The sequence below is a fragment of the Lactuca serriola genome, chromosome 8, assembly GCF_051521515.1.
Source record: "Lactuca serriola cultivar US96UC23 chromosome 8, Lser_US96UC23_V15, whole genome shotgun sequence".
Taxonomy (NCBI): domain Eukaryota; kingdom Viridiplantae; phylum Streptophyta; class Magnoliopsida; order Asterales; family Asteraceae; genus Lactuca; species Lactuca serriola.
The window spans coordinates 306775927-306794990 of NC_136415.1; the positions used below are offsets into that span (position 1 = coordinate 306775927).

The window sequence follows — 19064 nt, forward strand, 5'->3', positions numbered from 1 at the left end:
TTGCAAAAAGTTATTCTCAAACTCTGGGAGTTGATTATGATGAAACCTTTTCACCAGTGGCCAAGATAAAGTCTATTAGGGTCCTGTTAGCCATTGCTGCATTTCATGACTATGAAATATGGCAAATGGATGTCAAAACTGCTTTCCTTAATGGAAAGTTGGCTGAGGATGTTTACATGGTTCAGCCAGAGGGTTTTGTCAGTACAGTGTACCCCAATAGAGTGTGTAAACTCGAGAAATCCATTTATGGATTGAAACAGGCACCTCGCAGATGGAATCTTTGCTTTGATGAGAAGGTCAAGGAATTTGGCTTTTCAAGGAGTGAAGATGAATCTTGTGTCTATATCAAGGCTAGTGGGAGTATAGTCAGTTTTTTGGTACTGTATGTGGATGACATACTACTCATAGGAAATAACATCCCAACCTTGCAGGAAGTAAAGTCCTGGCTTGGGAAGTGTTTCGCTATGAAGGACCTTGGTGAAGCTGCCTATATCCTAGGGATAAGGATTTTGAGAGACAGGAGTAAAAGACTAATTGGACTTAGTCAGAGTACCTACTTGGATAAGGTGCTGAAAAGATTCAACATACATAACTCCAAGAAAGGTGAGTTACCCATTCAGAGTAATGCCAGATTGAGTAAGACACAAAGCCCTAGTACTGAGGCTGAGATAGCAGAAATGAGTCGACTACCTTATGCTTCAGCTGTAGGATCGATCATGTATGCTATGACGTGTACTCGACCTGATGTAGCCTTTGCTTTAAGCATGGTTAGCAGGTATCAGGGGAACCCTGGCAAGGAACACTGGACTGCGGTAAAGAATATCCTCAAGTACTTGCGAAGGACTAAGGACTGGGTCCTTACCTTCGGTGGGAGTGATGACTTGAGAGTTGTAGGGTATAGTGATGCTAGTTTCCAGACTCATAGGGATAATTTCCGCTCTCAGTCAGGCTGGGTCTTTACCCTAAACGGAGGAGCAATTTCTTGGAAGAGTTCCAAGCAAGAGACAGTGGCAGATTCAACTTGTGAATCAGAGTATATAGCAGCAAGCGAGGCAGCAAAGGAGGCTATATGGCTAAAGAACTTCATCGGAGACCTTGGAGTTGTACCAGCTATAAAAGAGCCAATGGAGATTTTCTGTGACAGCAATAGTGCGGTTGCCTTAGCCAAGGAACCAAGGGATCACGGGAGATCCAGACACATCGACAGAAAATACCATTTTATCAGACATCGAATTGAAGAAGGACTCCTCATGGCGAAGAGGGTATCATCGGATGAGAACCCGGCAGATCCCCTCACGAAGGGACTGAGTAGGGTTAAGCATCTCCAGCATGCTCGGAGCATAGGGCTGAAGGATGATATAAGTTTTAGTAGTTAGATAACCCAGAAATTTGTAAAGTGTAATTGACATTAGATGATGAATGAAAGGTGTTTTATTTATGAGTAAAGTGTTGCTATCTCTTGTTGATCGTTTACTATATTTCGTTTGGATGTTTTGACTTCCAGAATAATTTTGTTTGATATAACATATTATTCAAACCTCCACAGTCGGTCATATGTCGGAAGTAGGTATGAATCAAGACTGTCATGATTGGTTGCAGAGGTCTAAGGTGTTGGACAAGGCTACAACAATCATGAGTGCTCATAAGTTCTGAGCATTGGACTCAACCCACGCTCACTGGGATCACTTCATGGAATTTTATCTCGAGTGATCGTGAGACGGTAATATCATATAAGTCTTCAAACCTAGAGATATGATTTGTTACTTACGAGTTGGTTATGCATTGATTGTACGAAAACGCATTGGTAACTCGATGTTATAAAATGTGCTTTTGTGTGTAATTCAATGAGTGGTAGAACAAACATATGAGTCGAAGTTTATCTGTTCCTTCTTGGATTAGAAGCTGATATCTGGGCCTCTCGATGATTTTGTTTTGACCTATGTACCGGGCCCGGTCAGAACTAAGTTGATGTGTTCAATTAAGTTCTTTGTCAAACAAATCGAAAATCGGGAAACAAACTGTTGGACAATAAGTAAGACATTGTTCCATGTATTTGTCCGGCTGATATCTAGAACAGAGGATTATATGATCACTTATCTTAAATGGCAAGTTCTAGTTCAACAGAGTTTAAAGAGCTACGATTGCTGATCAGTTCCTGAAGTCATACTTGCAACTATAGTTATTAGACTTATCTAAGTGGGAGACTGTTGGATATAGTGTCTAAGTTCATAACTATATTTGGTATGTACTTGACCCGACCCGGCATGGTCCATTTGGGTTGCACTTCACCCGAACAGTTTATGGATAATATTTGAGAATAGTACAAGTTATGATTTATTAATATATTATAAGTTCTAATATATTAATATAAGATCATATTATTTAATTAGTAGTGATCTATAATTAATCTAGGATTAATTTAGTGATCAAAGATATTACTAATTAAATATGGGCTTCTATATTTATATTGTGTGGGCTAATGCTCATTTGGAATGGGCTAGGCTTGGATGGAAAAGTCCATGGATTCTCCATGGAGCTTTAACCCATGGATCTCATGGAAATGAAGAGACATGGGTTTTAGGGTTTAACCTAATCCACCACACTATATAAAGGAGGCTTTGGTTCTTGAAAAAGGGACTAGTTGACACTTGTTGAGGTGAGGGCAATTTCAAGATAGCAAATACTATTCTCTCAAAGTTCCAAGTTTTGTGGTGATTTGTGACTTTCATTTGAGGCATCCACATTATTGGTGCTAGGCTCTAGAACTCCAAGCAATCAAATACAACTACAAGGTAAGTATATCTACTAGCTTATTTGATTCATGTTCCCCATGCCATGCTAGTTAGGATATAAACCTTGGAAAAATAATTATTTACATGTATCTTAGACAAACATAGATCCAAGGTTATTAGGGTTGCATGTACACTTAGGAAGTGTTAGAATGCTCAAAACCCATCAAGAACTTGGGCTAAAATTTTCCTTTACTTTTTCCTTTCCCTTGTCCTTTGAGATCTTTTTGGGAGGAACATAGTTGGAATTTTGTGAATTCCAGTAACTCTTTCGCTCATTTAGATTCTTTGCATATCTTTGATTTCTTAAGCGTTTTTGCTCAGCCAGTTCCTTCTGTGATTTGCGCATATTGAAGCTTGCCTTTTGCTTCTCTCTTTGAGTTTCGATTGTTTTGACTCGAGCTTTCGGTTCTTCTTTTTGGTTCTGCAGGAATGTCTTTGGTTCCACTCGTGCTTGGTTTGTCAAAACTTGAGGGTTTATTTAAGGGTTCAGCTACGTATCTTCCTTTAATTCTCCAAGAAGTCTGCTCAGATAAGCCTAATGTTTCGTCTACATTATCTATGGGAGCAGACCAGAAGAAATCTTCGCACCCTTCTGCATTGTCATTTTCCACCAAGACTCTTAATTCTGCTGTTTGTATAGGAGTAACTCCTTTAGCTGCATATACTTGATTCGGCACCGTTTGAAACTTTTGGTAAACCATAGCCTTTTCCATGAGCTTCTTTTCCTTATTCTTTGCTAGACGAGAAAATTGCACTGAATCTTCTGAGATTAGTGGTTTCTCATTCTCAGTTTTTCTCTTCATAAACTCAGAGCAATCAACTACATCTTCGACAGATATCTCACTCATCTCACTTTCTTCATCAAATTCAGACATATTTTCTAAGTCTATTTTATTTTCAGAAGCTAGTTTGGCATTAGATTGGTCAAATGAGTGAATTGTGTCCGACTTAATTTTCAACTTATCATTTTCATCTAAAATGTCTTTTAACATACATTTGTGTTCCTTTGAGTCAATGAAGGGTTCTATTTTGTCCAGGCCAATTTTGTATGACATGGACGTCTCTTCGGATGATACTTATGATTCACATTCTGCTATTACCTCATCTTCCTTAAATTCAAGAAATGGCAAAATCATCTTATGAATTTTCTTTCCTATCTCACAACTTAAATACAATTTAGCTATATTTGTGTATAAACGCTTAGCAATTAAACAAAAAACATTTCTTTTTTTCAAAATTTTCAAATTGTCTTTTTGCAAATAAAAACTTTCATCCCTAGCTTTAACTAATTCCGCCTCCTTCAACTCGATCCACATCCTTATCTCCTCACTCTTTGAAGACACCCTGCTAAGTTGGTCAGTTAGGTTAGAATTCGCTAAGCGAGTTTGCATGAGACTACCATTTCAGTTACAGAATTTAAATTTTAATTCATTTTATTCTTCTTCATAATTTTTTAATGGTACTTTAAGTGACTCAAGGATGGTTTGTACCTTTTTGATCAAACGATCGCAGTCGTTGATCTGCTCACTCACTGGCTTCGTTGCAAAGCATTTGTTTTCAGTCTGGTTCGGTTCTTCATCTTCACTTTCGGTTGATGATCCAACAGAGACCATCAAGCACTTCGCAGTCGAACCTGCTTCCTTCGCTACATAAGCCCTTCCATGAGTGGGCTTTCTTACCTCTTCATCCTCAGAGTCGGTTGACCAAACTTCCACGCCACCAAACTCGCCTTCATCATTGATGTGCAAAAAAGTACTCACTAATTTTAATATTTATAACCTAACAAACTTAACTAACTATGCACTTATAGGCAGTGTACCTAGTCAGATTACAGTATAGTTAGGGTAGGTCGGGTGTCGATCACAGGGAACGGTGCTCTAATTAATTTACTTACTATTAAATTAACCTAATTTATTAAAAAGTTTATAAGGTTTTTTAGTTTGAATCCACTTCTCCCTTATGACTAGCTAATGATTACGGATTATTAAGTCGGTTTTTAGTTATATTAGTAATTTAGTTCTAACTTACCAATAATTAACTAATTCATGTCAAACCATGTATGCTAACACATAATTAAACACAGAACTAATTATGAATGTAAATATGCTATGTAGGATTTGTTGTATAAACGCAATTATGATCACAATTCACGTTCTCTAGCACAGCTAAGCTTTATTTATTCTAATTACTAACTAAGATTGGTCAATCCTAGCTCTAACAATTCAATGTTCACTAAATTATTAGGTAAACAGGTTCATGCAGTTTAATGGTCACTAAGCTACACAGAACATGTAATCAAGCAATTAGATAAACAAATAATAGCATGCTAGGTTATACAAATCGAACACAAGCAATTTTTACCAACTAAACTTAATCCATAAGCATATAACTATTCATAAGTTTAATGCTTCATCTAGCTAAACAAGAGTAGCTAGATTTACCTGCTCATCATAGTAATTAAACTAACACAGCTAAGAATAATGAAAGACATGTTCTTATTTATTTAAAATATAAACCTTTACTCCTTTTGGTGTTGAAAACCCTCTTCCAGAACCTTTCTTTCGCTCTGAATCGTCTCCTGGAACTCTTTTCTTCTGCCAAAAGCTTTTTCTTTGGTAATAATCAGTAGGACTTATATAATCCTCAAAAACCCACGCCACGTCGTGGCCAGTTGTGCCACGTCGTGGGCTTCAAGCAATCCGTATCCTTCAAGGAAATCCTCCGCGTCGCGATGTTTATCTTCTGGAACACCCGTTCCACGTCGTGGGCTTCATCGCCACGTCGTGAATTAAGTGTTTATCGTGAATTTTTTTTCTTGCCTTTCAAGCCTCCCATGTTCCCCATTTTGTCACTTTTGGTCCCTCTCTTCGAAAATCCTTTATATTGACAGAAAATAACAATTAAAAATCATAAGTATCTTTATTCTAAACATATTATCAATTTATTAATAAAAATGTACTTAAATATTGCCTAAAAATAAGTATAAATATGGCAATATCAAAATACCCCACACTTAGGCTTTGCTTGCCCACAATCCGACTCTAGTTCAGCCATTATGCCAAGACATCAACACATGCATTTGTGTCTAAAATTCTCCTAAAGTACCCCCCCCCATACTTTAAAGACTCACAATCTTCATAAACACTCGCCCACTTTTTCCGAACAATGCTCATTTTATGCAACCCTCTGAATCCATCCGCAGAAAACCTCTTAACCTCAAGGTATTTTTAGTTGAGCAACCTAAGCATACATAGTCTAGAATTACAACTATCGATACCACTATGGAGCTCTTTTTGGAATTCTTCATTTCTTTGACATTTGATCTTTTATTTCTTCGAATTCACCACCTTATTTGATTTGATTTCTGGTATCTTCAACTTTTGAATTTCTTGGAATTTTTGATCTTTTGATCTTCACGTTATTTGCTCTAAAATTCTTCACACTTTACTCGTAATTCTCTCTTTTTTTTTAACATGTACCTCACTTTTTTCACTCAAAACCTACATGCTTAAGCAGAGGCGCTCAACCTTAACCTTTATTGGCTAACGGTAATAATTTTCCTGGATACATTTCAGGTTTAGGCTGCTAAACATATTGCATCCCTCAAACCAAGCGGGGTTGTGTTTTTGTTCCATGATTTCACTAAAATAAAGGAGGCCACAAATGCACTATAACGGATATTGGCTCAACTAAACATTTGAACTTTCATCGGATCATCCCGCATAATACTAGCAATTATAGGTCAAATTATTATTACTAGATTCAATTATTAAAAATTTGAATTTTCCAAAATTTTCAATTTTTACTATCAAATTCTATGATTTTCTAGCAATTTACTATCAAATTCTATGATTTTCTAGCAACTTACTTTTTCAACCCCTACCCCACACTTATTTCATACAATGCCCTCATTGTATGCATAAAAATAAATCAAAATTAAAGAAAAGGGAGAAAAAGGAACAGACTCCCCTGGGATAGTGGCGTGAGCATCTCCAAAAGTGTGGAAAATGTGCATTTGGACTTCCAAAAATAGAAACTCGTTGTAGAACTGGTTGAATACGTAAATAAACCACGAACATGACTCGAAACTCCAATTCTTCAAAGTGGGTATTTGTAAGGAAAAATGAGGGCAATGATCAAATGAGACATGTCGTGGCATGTTACTGGCCACGTCGTAATATGGAATGAAAGCGCGAACACCAAAATGCTTAATTTCTTCAAACTGCAAGAGTGCCACGACATGGCGCAAGGAGTCCACGACATGGAAACTGGGCATCAGATGAAAATAACTTATTTGTTTTATTTACTCTAGCAACTTGACCAATGGCTAAATGATTTCAGACGCTTCTATGCAACTATATTTCCCAACTGTAACCTCTCTCCTATTAATATACCCCACACTTATCTTGAATTGTGGGTTCCAACTCACGACTCTAAGCTTCCTTGACTAGACAAACACGACTCGAAAGTTAACCTTCTATTCTCCTTAGAATTCCAACGCTAATCTGAAAAAAATGGCACAAGCCAAAAGAAACAAAAAGTAACATCATAGTGTAAGAATGTTTTACACACCAAATTCAAACTAATAAAAAACTACTCAATCAAAAGAGAAAATAAAATAAAATAAAATAAAATCAATCATCATCTTGATCTTGTGCTCCACTTGGCCCTGCCCCGTCATTCTGCGGACGCCATAGCTCCTCCCATGTCGGAAAATAGGGATATTCTGGTGGCATAGAAGGTGGTCGGGTGACACCGAAATGCGAATAAATACCCTCAGTAAGCTGGGTATGGTAAATGGCATGCCCCTGTAGATTATCTAAATACATTCCCACCCGACTCTGAAAAGGGTCGGTGGGCACTCCCTGCACATACTGCGAAGCAGCACGCTCTCGCTCGACTTCACCTCTAGCCCACACATTCCGACGCCTCAGTCTGGCTGGTGGTTGTTGTCCTGGCTGCACCTCCTCTTGCTCGTCATCTATCGGCGGTATAACAAAACGACCCCCGATATTCACCACCGCCCGCATAACACCCAAGACTTGAATGGTTATGTCTGTATCCGAGAATCGAGTAAGATTCGTCACAAAGTCATGGGTCAAAATATGATATGACCTAGCCAGGCGAGTAACCAAATGCCCCCCAGTAATCGGGCTCTCGGGCCTAGAATTGGCCACTTTCTTCCCCATAAACCTCGCCAACATATAAGGTAAATCACAGCAAACTCTCGGGGTAATAAGAGTCCATAAATAAAACAGATTCTGAATGGGGACCTTATCACCATGATGCTTGTGATTTATTGAAAAAGTAATAAGGCGGTGTAAAAATTGAAAAACAGGATTCTGAATTTATGACTCACTCGAGTCACGAGTGTTGTACTCATGATTAGAAATGCCCCGCCAAAACTGCACATCCATAATACCCAGAGCAAAATCCCGAACACATCCAAGCAAGAACGGTATGAAAAACGGAGATTGCGTCTCCACTTCTGTATAGAGCCTCATACGCCAAGCAAATTCCTGAAGACTGCACTCTCTATACACACCACCCAAACAAAACACAAGTGCCCGGTTGTAGGTGAAATCAAGAGTGTGTTCCTCGAAGCATACGGTAGAGAAAAACTCTACCGACAATTCCCGGTACACGGGTTCTTGAATGGCAAATAAATTCCTCCACCTGTGACAAGTGAAAGAAAACTGATCTCCAACATGAGTCTTTGACCAATAACGTTCCAACTCCGCTACCATTCCCACTCTACCAAGCCATCCCCAATCGATAATTGGGGCTATTGCAAACTCCCTATTATATAACCATCCCATCCGATTCTCGTAGGTAGTTAGCAACGGTCGGGGAATGTTTTGAGGAAACTGGTATAAGGGATGTATGCTTGCTACATCTATCGGGTTTTCCTCCTGTGGAACAGCTCGTCGTGGTCCCATTTCTACATACAAAGCAAACCAAAGCAGCAAACAACCAACACATTAAAACAATTTAAACCTGTTTCACAGAAGTCACGTCGTGGCCAGGCTGCGCCACGTCGTGGGTCGCGGTCGGTCACAATTTTCAAATCGGTTTATTTGCATGTCGTATCTACCAAAATTAGTAGTTGGGTTTTGTTCCTATGACCATTTAAGGGATATTCAATCTAAAATCAACCACTATATTCAACCAATTTCGTAAATCATATCAACCCTAACCATGAAAACTTGAAATTTGAAGAACTAACTACAAAATAATGAGTAAAACACATACCAAGTAGATTAATTGGCAAGATCTTGCAAGGAAATTGGAAGTAGATTAAGAAATTGGCTGTGGGGTTATGATGTTCCTGTTCGTGTGGCAGTCTCCAAGTGGGGAACGAGAATTATCGGTCAAAGGGTTTCCTGATTTTTAAAGGCCACGACGTGGCTGACTATTCCCACGTCGTGGACCTTAAGTCTGCTTTATAGTCCCGTGCTTTCATTTCGACCCATGACGTGGCTTGCTACTCCCACGTCGTGGAAACTGCCAAATGCAAAATTTTAATAAAGTCTAACATATTAACTAATTTCTTTGCATTTCATTCATTATTTAAAGTTCCCTAAAGCTAATTCTTTACTAATTACTAGTTATTAGATAATGAGTTGATGTCTTTCCTAATTAAAAAGAAAAGAAAGAAAAGAGAAAATAATTTAAAAGGAAAATGCAAACCAAACTCGGGTTGCCTCCCGAGAAGCGCTTCTTTTTCTTGGAGTCTTGAGCTGGACTCCGTGCCTTCTACGTTGAATCTTTGGAAGAGTCCACCATTAAGATCTTTTGTTCCTTGAACTGCCGCTTGTAAGCTTGAACTCGTCTTTTATATGCTTTCTTGGAATTCTCCTTTTTAGCCTTTCCTTCTTCTTCAAGCTTGCGTTTTGTGCCCTTCGTTTGTCCTTTGCACTCCATAGCATTCTCCTCTTCTTTCACCATCAGCCTTGTTACTCTTCAAGTGACTTCCTCTTCATCACTTGTCATGTCCTCATCCTCTTTGTTCACCCAAGAAGGCGGACTCTTGTAAGCTATGACTTCCATCAAATTTGAAACAGATGCTCTCGGTTTTGTCCTTTTGACTTGATGTACTGCCTTTATCTCATCTTCCATAAGCTTTTCTAGTTCTTCAAGTTCATTCTCTTCGTTAATTGTGAACACCTCCTCTTTATCTTCTTGACAGTTATTTTTTATCCCAAAGACTTCTTGCTCATCTCCAACCCTCAAAGTGAGCTTAGACTCTCGGATATCAACAAGGGCTCCAGCAGTGTTAAGCAATGGACGACCAAGGATTATTGGAACATCCGGATCTTCTTTCATGTCCAAGACTACAAAGTCTATTGGAAAAACAAATTTTCCAATCTTCATCAAAATATCCTCCACGATGCCACGAGGTTGTGTTACCGAATGATTCGTCATGTGAATCTTCATTTTTGTAGCCTTCATCTTCTGAATCTCCAATTTTTGATAAAATGAAAAAGGCATTAGATTAATGCTAGCCCCGGAATCGGCTAAAGCATTAACCTTCATTTTATTCCCAAACTCACATGGAAGAGTGAGGCGTCTAGGATCCCCCATCTTTTCTGGTGTTTCCCCCAATACAGCCTTTGAAGTTTGTTCACTTAGAACCACTGTAGATTGCTTCTTTAATTCCCTTCGAGTGTCTATCAAGTCTTGCAGTAATTTTTGGTTCTCGGGAGCATTGGATAAGGACTCGACAAAGGGGGTATTAATTGGAATTCCCTTCACATGCTTCACAAACTCTAAATGTTCCTTCTCTAGTTGACTAAGTGCCGCTCGGGTGGGAAATGGCAAAGGTGGATGATAAGCTGGAATGGGCTCAAAGGATTTTTGATCAGACTTACGCCACGTCGTGGCGATCCTGGTTCAGCAATTTTTTTGATTTTCGATCCCTGATTTCTTGGCTGCTGCGGTTCTTCTTCCAATGCCTCCAGGAACTCAGAGATTGCATCTTCTTCAGTGTCGATGGCCATTACGTGAGATTGGGTCTTTACTTCGGGATTCTTCGGGGACAATTTTTCATGAACTAGAGTGGCTAGTTGACCAAATTGTACTTCAAGGTTATGGATGTAGGCTTACTGATTCTTTATCAAAGCTTGTTTTTCCAAAATGGCGGAATCAGTGGCATCGTGTCTCTTTTCCGAAGCCTCCATAAACTTCATCAAAATGGTCTCTAGGTCGGGTTTCTTCTCGGCTGGTGGCTGCTCCTTTTGATAAAGGCCTCGACCTGTCTGCCTATACTTCTCTTCTTTTTGCTTCTTATACTCTTCATATGGCAGCCACTCCTTCTTTGGTTTCCTCTAGTCCTCAACAAACTTATCCCCACTAGAATAGCACACTTGAGCTTTTCTGTTCCCAAACTCATCCACATTGTAGTCCTTGGTCAAGTGTGGTCCACTGCATCGCTCGCACCACACTCTTATGGCATGTATCGACTGGTCCATTTGTGTTATCCTGCGATCCATATTATTTAGGATGGCCATGACACCTGCAATTTCTTTAGTTTGGGCCCCTCCACCGCCTTTGCTTCCATCTTTCCTCGGGTTGTGGTATTCGCGGGAGTGTTTCGCGAATTCTTCAATTAGCTCCTTGACCTCCCTTGGATTTTTCTTTGTCAACGGTCCTTGAGAATCAAGGAGTTGTCTTGTCATCACTTTGACCCCATCATAAAAGATTGACATCTCTTGTTGCACATTTAGGTCATGTTGAGGGCAATTTCTGAGCAAGCCCTTGTACCGCTCCCATGCTTCATATAGTGACTCCCCCGGCTGTTGCTCAAAGTTGGCTATTGCCTTCTTGAGTTTGGCTATCTTGGATGGCGGGCAAAACTAGTCCAGGAATTGCTCACGCATTTGAGCCCAAGTGGTGATTGTACCCGGTGGGAGTGCTTTTAACCACTCCTTAGCAGCTCCTTTGAAAGTGATGGGAAGCATCCTAAGCAAGACTGTGTTTCTGTTGACATTTGGGACATTGAAATAATCTGCAATGTCGTTGACTTCATCTAGATGCTTAAAAGCATCCTCATGATCTTTCCCGAAATATGGGATGTCGTTCAGTGCAGTCAATATGTGTCCCTTCAGCTCGAATGTGGCAGTGGCAGGTATTGCGGGTTGGACTAAACCGGGACCCATATCTTCTCGGATCCGCTTCTTGTAAGCTCCCATGGAAATTTCTTCAATCGCTGCCATCTCGTTCCTTGGCTCGTTCTCGGGTTCACTCGTGTGTTCTTCAAATTCTGGCTCGGTATCACTTTCGGACTCGGTTTGCACGGGTGTATGATCCAAATGCTCAAGATTGCTCTTGTGCTTCGCTGATGAACTTGACTTTCCTGTCTTCTTTCCCGACTTCCTAGAAAAAGCTGACTTCAATTCTTGTAAGGGCGACTTTTTCTTGTGAAGTGCAGACTCTGGATCTTCAAGTGGTGGCACCAAATGTGTGTTTAAGCTTCTGGTCATGAACACCTGCAACTTGCTAAACTAAAAACGTAAAACTGAACTAAAATAAGAGAAACTAACTACAAATTAAAATATAAAAAAAAATATTAACTGTCCACGTCGTGGTAAGTATATGGCCACGTCGTGGACTCTGTGATTAACAGAAAAATTTTTATTTTGCTGAAAAATTAACTTTTTGTGGTTTTTACTCCACAAGAAGGATCGATTAATTTAATGCGAATAAATAAGCTAAAAAAAAACTAAGCCGTTCCCCGGCAACGGCGCCAAAAACTTGATGTGCACAAAAGTACTCACTAATTTTAATATTTATAACCTAACAAACTTAACTAACTATGCACTTATAGGCAGTGTACCTAGTCAGATTACAATATAGTTTGGGTAGGTCGAGTGTCGATCACAGGGAACAGTGTTCTAATTAATTTACTTACTATTAAATTAACCTAATTTATTAACAAGTTTATAAGGGTTTTTATCTGGTTTTACAAGATCAAATGAACTTAAATCAAATTCAATAAATAAAAACACTCTCTTGTTTAGTTTGAATCCACTTCTCCCTTATGACTAGCTAATGATTACGGATTATTAAGTCGGTTTTTAGTTATATTAGTAATTTAGTTCTAACTTACCAATAATTAACTAATTCATGTCCAACCATGTATGTTCACACATAATTAAACACAGAACTAATTATGAATGTAAATATGCTATGTAGGATTTGTTGTATAAACGCAATTATGATCACAATTCACGTTCTCTAGCACAACTAAGCTTTATTTATTATAATTACTAACTAAGATTGGTCAATCCTGGCTCTAACAATTCAATGTTCACTAAATTATTAGGTAAACAGGTTCATGCATTTTAATGGTCACTAAGCTACACAAAACATGCAATCAAGCAATTAGATAAACAAATAATAGCATGCTAGGTTATACAAATCGAACACAAGCAATTTTTACCAACTAAACTTAATCCAAAAGCATATAACTCTTCATAAGTTTAAAGCTTCATCTAGCTAAACAAGAGTAGCTAGATTCAGCTGCTCATCATAGTAATTAAACTAACACAACTAAGAATAATGAAAGACATGTTCTTATTTATTTAAAATATAAACCTTTACTCCTTTTGGTGTTAAAAACCCTCTTCCAGAACCTTTCTTTTGCTCTGAATCGTCTCCTGGAACTCTTTTCTTCTGCCAAAAGCTTTTTCTTTCGTAATAATCAGGAGGACTTATATAATCCTCAAAAACCCGTGCCACGTCGTGGCCAGTTGTGCCACGTCGTGGGCTTCAAGCAATCCGTATCCTTCAAGGAAATCCTCCGCGTCGCGATGTCTATCTTCTGGAACACCCGTGCCACGTCGTGGGCTTCATCGCCACGTCGTGAATTAAGTGTTTATCGTGAATTTATTCTTTTCTTGCCTTTCAAGCCTCCCATGTTCCCCATTTTGCCACTTTTGGTCCCTCTCTTCGAAAATCCTTTATATTGACTGAAAATAACAATTTAAAATCATAAGTATCATTATTCTAAACATATTATCACTTTTGGCGTCGTTGCCGGGGAACGGCTTAGTTTTTTTAGCTTATTTATTCGCATTAAATTAATCGATCCTTCTTGTGGAGTAAAAACCACAAAAAGTTAATTTTTCAGCAAAATAAAATTTTTTCTGTTAATCACAGAGTCCACGACGTGGCCATATATGGGTCCATGGGAGCTTACAAGAAGCGGATCCGAGAAGATATGGGTCTCGGTTTAGTCCAACCCGCAATACCTGCCACTGCCACATTCGAGCTGAAGGGACACATATTGACTGCACTGAAGGACATCCCATTTTTCGGGAAAGATCATGAGGATGCTTTTAAGCATCTAGATGAAGTCAACGACATTGCAGATTCTTTCAATGTCACAAATGTCAACAGAAACACAGTCTTGCTTAGGATGCTTCCCATCACTTTCAAAGGAGTTGCTAAGGAATGGTTAAAAGCACTCCCACTGGGTACAATCACCACTTGGGCTCAAATGCGTGAGCAATTCCTGGACCAGTTTTGCCCGCCATCCAAGATAGCCAAACTCAAGAAGGCAATAGCCAACTTTGAGCAACAGTCGGGGGAGTCACTATATGAAGCATGGGAGCGGTACAAGGGCTTGCTCAGAAATTGCCCTCAACATGACCTAAATGTGCAACAAGAGATGTCAATCTTTTATGATGGGGTCAAAGTGATGACAAGACAACTCCTTGATTCTCAAGGACCGTTGATAAAGAAAAATCCAAGGGAGGTCAAGGAGCAAATTGAAGAATTCGCGAAACACTCCCGCGAATACCACAAACCGAGGAAAGATGGAAGCAAAGGCGTTGGAGGGGCCCAAACTAAAGAAATTGCAGGTGTCATGGCCATCCTAAATAATATGGATCGCAGGATAACACAAATGGACCAGTCGATACATGCCATAAGAGTGGGGTGCGAGCGATGCAGTGGACCACAGAGTCCACGACGTGGCCATATACTTGCCACGACGTGGACAGTTAATATGATAAAAGTTGCCTTTGAAACAAAGAAGATGACTTGTTATTTATATGATAAAAGCGGAAACCCTAAGGAATTCTGAATACAGAAGGAACGTTGTTCTATCTGGATCGATTGATTCTAAGCATGCAAACAAATAAGTACGTAAAAGTGAACACGAATATGGCTTGAATACATTGAATGATTAATGCTTCAACACCTCAGAAGAGCTCGACTAAGAACTTCAACTGTAGAGGTGTTTAGGGTTACAAAACACAAGCGTAATTAATAATACGTCTATCATTATGCATACATGCATGCATATATATATAGTCTAACCCTACAAGATAATCACGGATGGACAGGCCCAATCCGAATATAATATAAAAAGCCCAAGACGCAACACAATAAGCCCTAACATGTTATGTACTTTTGGAGTAAATCTTTTGTGAATCAAATACATGTAAACACTTTAATATTTATGCAATAGTTGTGGTTGCTTGTTTTACTATTTTACATTTGTTGTGATACTGAGCATGACTTCCTCCGCCCCCGAATGCTACCGCCGTTCCGGTTTGGGGTGTGACAGAACCCATCGATCATGAGGGGAATGTGGAAAGTCATGAGTTACATGGTGTAACCCTAATGTGCACACTATATAAAGAAGCCTCATACTAGAAAAATCGACACTTAAGATACGCAAGTGAAGGCTAGCCGATTTTGGTGCAATATATTCTTCTCTCCGGTTATTTCAATTGTTGGTGGTGTTGTGTGATTCCATTTGAGGTGCAACACTTGGGGAACTAAGTTCTTAAAGGTCCAAGGCTTTGAACTACAACAAAAGGTATGTCTTCTAACTTGTTTTATTACCCAAGTATCAATGTTTTGTATGCTAGTTAGGGTAATACCTTGGAATGTTCAAGTTTGCATGTATAATAGAGAAAGCATAGATCCAAGGTTTTAGGGTTGCATGTACACCTTAGGAGTATTAGAATGCTAAAACCCAACACCACCATACAAGAGAGTGGCGATAAGAGCGGATACCCAATGGCTTTGTGAATGAGGTGTACTGGCGATTTGACTGACATGTGTCGATTTGACTGGCATGTGTTATACATATGATATAATAAAACTATTAATTATACATATAGTTTAAGGTGTCTTTTAAAACTTTTCTAAAATACTAGGTTTAATTTTAAATTTTCCAAATTAACATAAAAATGAATTTAATTTTAAAAATAATTCATTTATGAGTTTTGTCGCACCCCAAAACCAAGAACGGCAGAAACGTTCTGGGGCGGAGGACGTCATGTAAAGTATCACAACACAGTAGATATAAATAAGCAAACAACATCATCCATTGCATTAAATATATAATTTTAATACAAGCGTGTTCTGTACAGTTTTAGACACCAAAAATATAAGGTAAATCAAAATAATAATATGATGAGTCTTGAATGCGCTCCATCTTCTCAAAAGTTGGCATCGGTACCTGTCTACTGATGACCTGAGAATACAAGTTATTTTGAAAGAGTTTATCAGCATTAAGTTGGTGAGTTCATAAGTATTTTAGTGTCGTTGTTTGTTAACAAAAACGTTTGAACGTGTCTCAAGTATAAGTTTGTAAAATGTATGTAAGTGTTTGTAAAAGTTTGAATCTCTCAGAAAAACCTATATTTACTATTAAAGTAACCTTCTACCGAGGCTTAACTATTTTGTATGTTCGTTTGTTGTAAAAGTGTGTAATTTCCCAAGTACAACTATCTTTTAACAAAATATAGTTTGTACATTAAAGTTCAAGTGAGGTTATCACTAAAAATATGTAATGGGTAAATCATTGTAGTACTGTAGCTTAGTTTTATAGTAACTACTGTTGTACTAACTACCTTAAACCGGATTTATATTAAGGTAAAATGTGATAATTGCACCATGCTATCGACTGGTAACAACGACATACGAATGGTCGTAATAACGGAATGACGTTTGGCACCCGCAGACCTGCAGGTCCGGCTGTAGCTAGCAGCAAGGTGTAGGATAGTCAATCCAGTATAGATCTATACGCAAACTCACGCTCTCCCTCCAAGAGAATTCTGGCTACAACTCGGGCCATGACATTTAAGGCATGCTCCGATACAGTGGATCACAATTGTTAACATATTAATGTAAGGGTAATGTTTCTCGTTCTAGTATAGTTGTATATGTTCTCTTCCTAGTATAGTTGTATATGTTCTCATAGTATAGTTGTATATGGACTCATGAATGAACTGACTCATAGATCTAGCAGTTGTAATAGTATGATCCTGTGTTACCCCGTTGGTAACTTACTAATGGTGTGTCTAGTACGTATGAATATGGAAGTACTTTTATGTCTATATATGTATATTTGATATATAATTAATATTGAAACGACCTTCGGATGGTCACCTGAAATCTCACCAGACCACATCCAAATCGAGAAAAACGAAATAGGGCGGATGGCCATCCTAGGCCCTTTAAACATTATTTATACATCTATACATATATGGGCATGCAATTTATAATATAAAAGCATAAATAAGTTTTTATAAGACATTTGAAACATAAGTATTATTTTAAGAAAAGATCGACTTGATGTCAATCTATAAAACAATTTGAAGGCATAGGTTTGATAAAACAGTTTAAGTATAAGGAACATTTGTTTGAATCACAGTTGTAAATAAGTTTGAAAAGTAAAAGGGTTTGTAAAACATTTTGAAGTAAAACAGTTTGATAGACAGTTTGAACAGTGATAAAATCACTGGTTTCCCTAGTTATTAATCACATGTGATTAATGCAATCACATGTGATTGAAGCAATAACTATAAGTATTTAACTTGTATTCCCCCCCCCCCATAAGTATTTAAAACATTTAAAATCATTTCAAAGGTTGATTAAAGGGGTATGAACTCACTTGAAAGTTTGAAGGTAGCGAGATGGGAAACCGGGCAGAGTTTCGTCTTGGGAAAACAGATTTTTCTCGGGATTCTCGGGAATCTCGGGAGTAAAATCGACCCTCGGGACTTGAGCAAAAAGACCAGAGCTTCGGGTTTGAACGGGCACGAAAATCGAGGCAAGATCGTGAGAGAAATGAGAGAAATGGGGTAATTTTCCCGGAACCCTCGCATTTCTATTTATAGGGGGTCTGAGAAGCCTCGGTACGCGGGGCGTATGCTCGTACGCAGCGCGTACGCGTACGCCATGCATGAGCGAGTCCTCGACTGCCTCGACTTCGGATGGGACGGATCGGATGGGACGGGTCGGATGGGGCGGGTCGGATGGAGCGGGTCGGATGGGGCAGTCGGTAGCTTCGCATAGGGGCGACGTGGACGATCCGAGGCCCTTGATTCGAGTATGCGGGGCGTACGAGGGTACGCAGGGCGTACTCCGGTCCTATCTGCTGACTCCCCTTCGGATATTACCAAGAATTTATATTTAAATTTATATTTATTTTAAATAAACTTCTAAAATTCATATCTCCTTCATACGAACTCCGTTTTCGACGTTCTTTATATCCACGCGTAGGTGAGACTACGCTCTACAACTTTCGTTTAGACTCCATTGGCAAATTCCGAAATTATTTTTATTATTTATTTATTAAAATGACGTGATTAAGGAATTTCTTCAAAAATTCATAACTTCCTCATCCGAAGTCAGATTTGGACGTTCTTTTTATGTATGCTCACGGTTTGAGGTTATCTATAACTTTCATTTAGATACTTAAGGCTAAAAACTATTGTATTGAAACTTCACGTTTTTCGTTTAATCACTGTTGCCGGTTTTGCCGAGAATCTTTGGTTGGTCATAACTTCTTCGTTATAACTCGGATTTTAGGGTTCTTTATATGTACGAAAACCTTGATACGATTCCTACTACTTTATTTAACCCAAATAAGATTTTAGGAAAGTTATATTTTGACCTAGATTTGATTGGTTTTACATTACATTGTCTCGAAATATCGGGTTGTCACATCATCCCCCCGTTAGAAGGAATTTCGTCCCGAAATTAGAATTTAAGCAAGTAAGAAATTACAAATAACTAAGCAAAAAGGTGAGGGTATTTCAGTTTCATCGGATCCTCACGTTCCCAAGTGAATTCCGGTCCTCGCTTGGCGTTCCAGCGAACCTTCACGATGGGTATGCGACTTTGTTTTGTCTGCTTGACCTCACGGTCCATGATCTCTACAGGTTCTTCCACGAAGTTGAGGCTCTCGTTGATCTCGATCTCGTCGAGTGGGATTACAAGAGTCTCGTCGGATAGACACTTTTTCAA

At 38.8% G+C, this 19064-nt stretch overlaps 2 non-coding genes across 2 annotated transcripts; one reads left to right on the forward strand and one right to left on the reverse strand.

Annotated features, from left to right (window-relative positions):
• The first annotated feature begins 11516 nt into the window (after positions 1-11516).
• LOC145071884 (small nucleolar RNA R71) lies at positions 11517-11623 on the forward strand. Its single transcript, XR_013690844.1, has one exon. It is a non-coding gene; the product is annotated as a small nucleolar RNA R71 (small nucleolar RNA).
• Positions 11624-14340: 2717 nt separating this feature from the next.
• LOC145071871 (small nucleolar RNA R71) lies at positions 14341-14447 on the reverse strand. Its single transcript, XR_013690833.1, has one exon. It is a non-coding gene; the product is annotated as a small nucleolar RNA R71 (small nucleolar RNA).
• Between the last annotated feature and the right edge of the window lie 4617 nt (positions 14448-19064).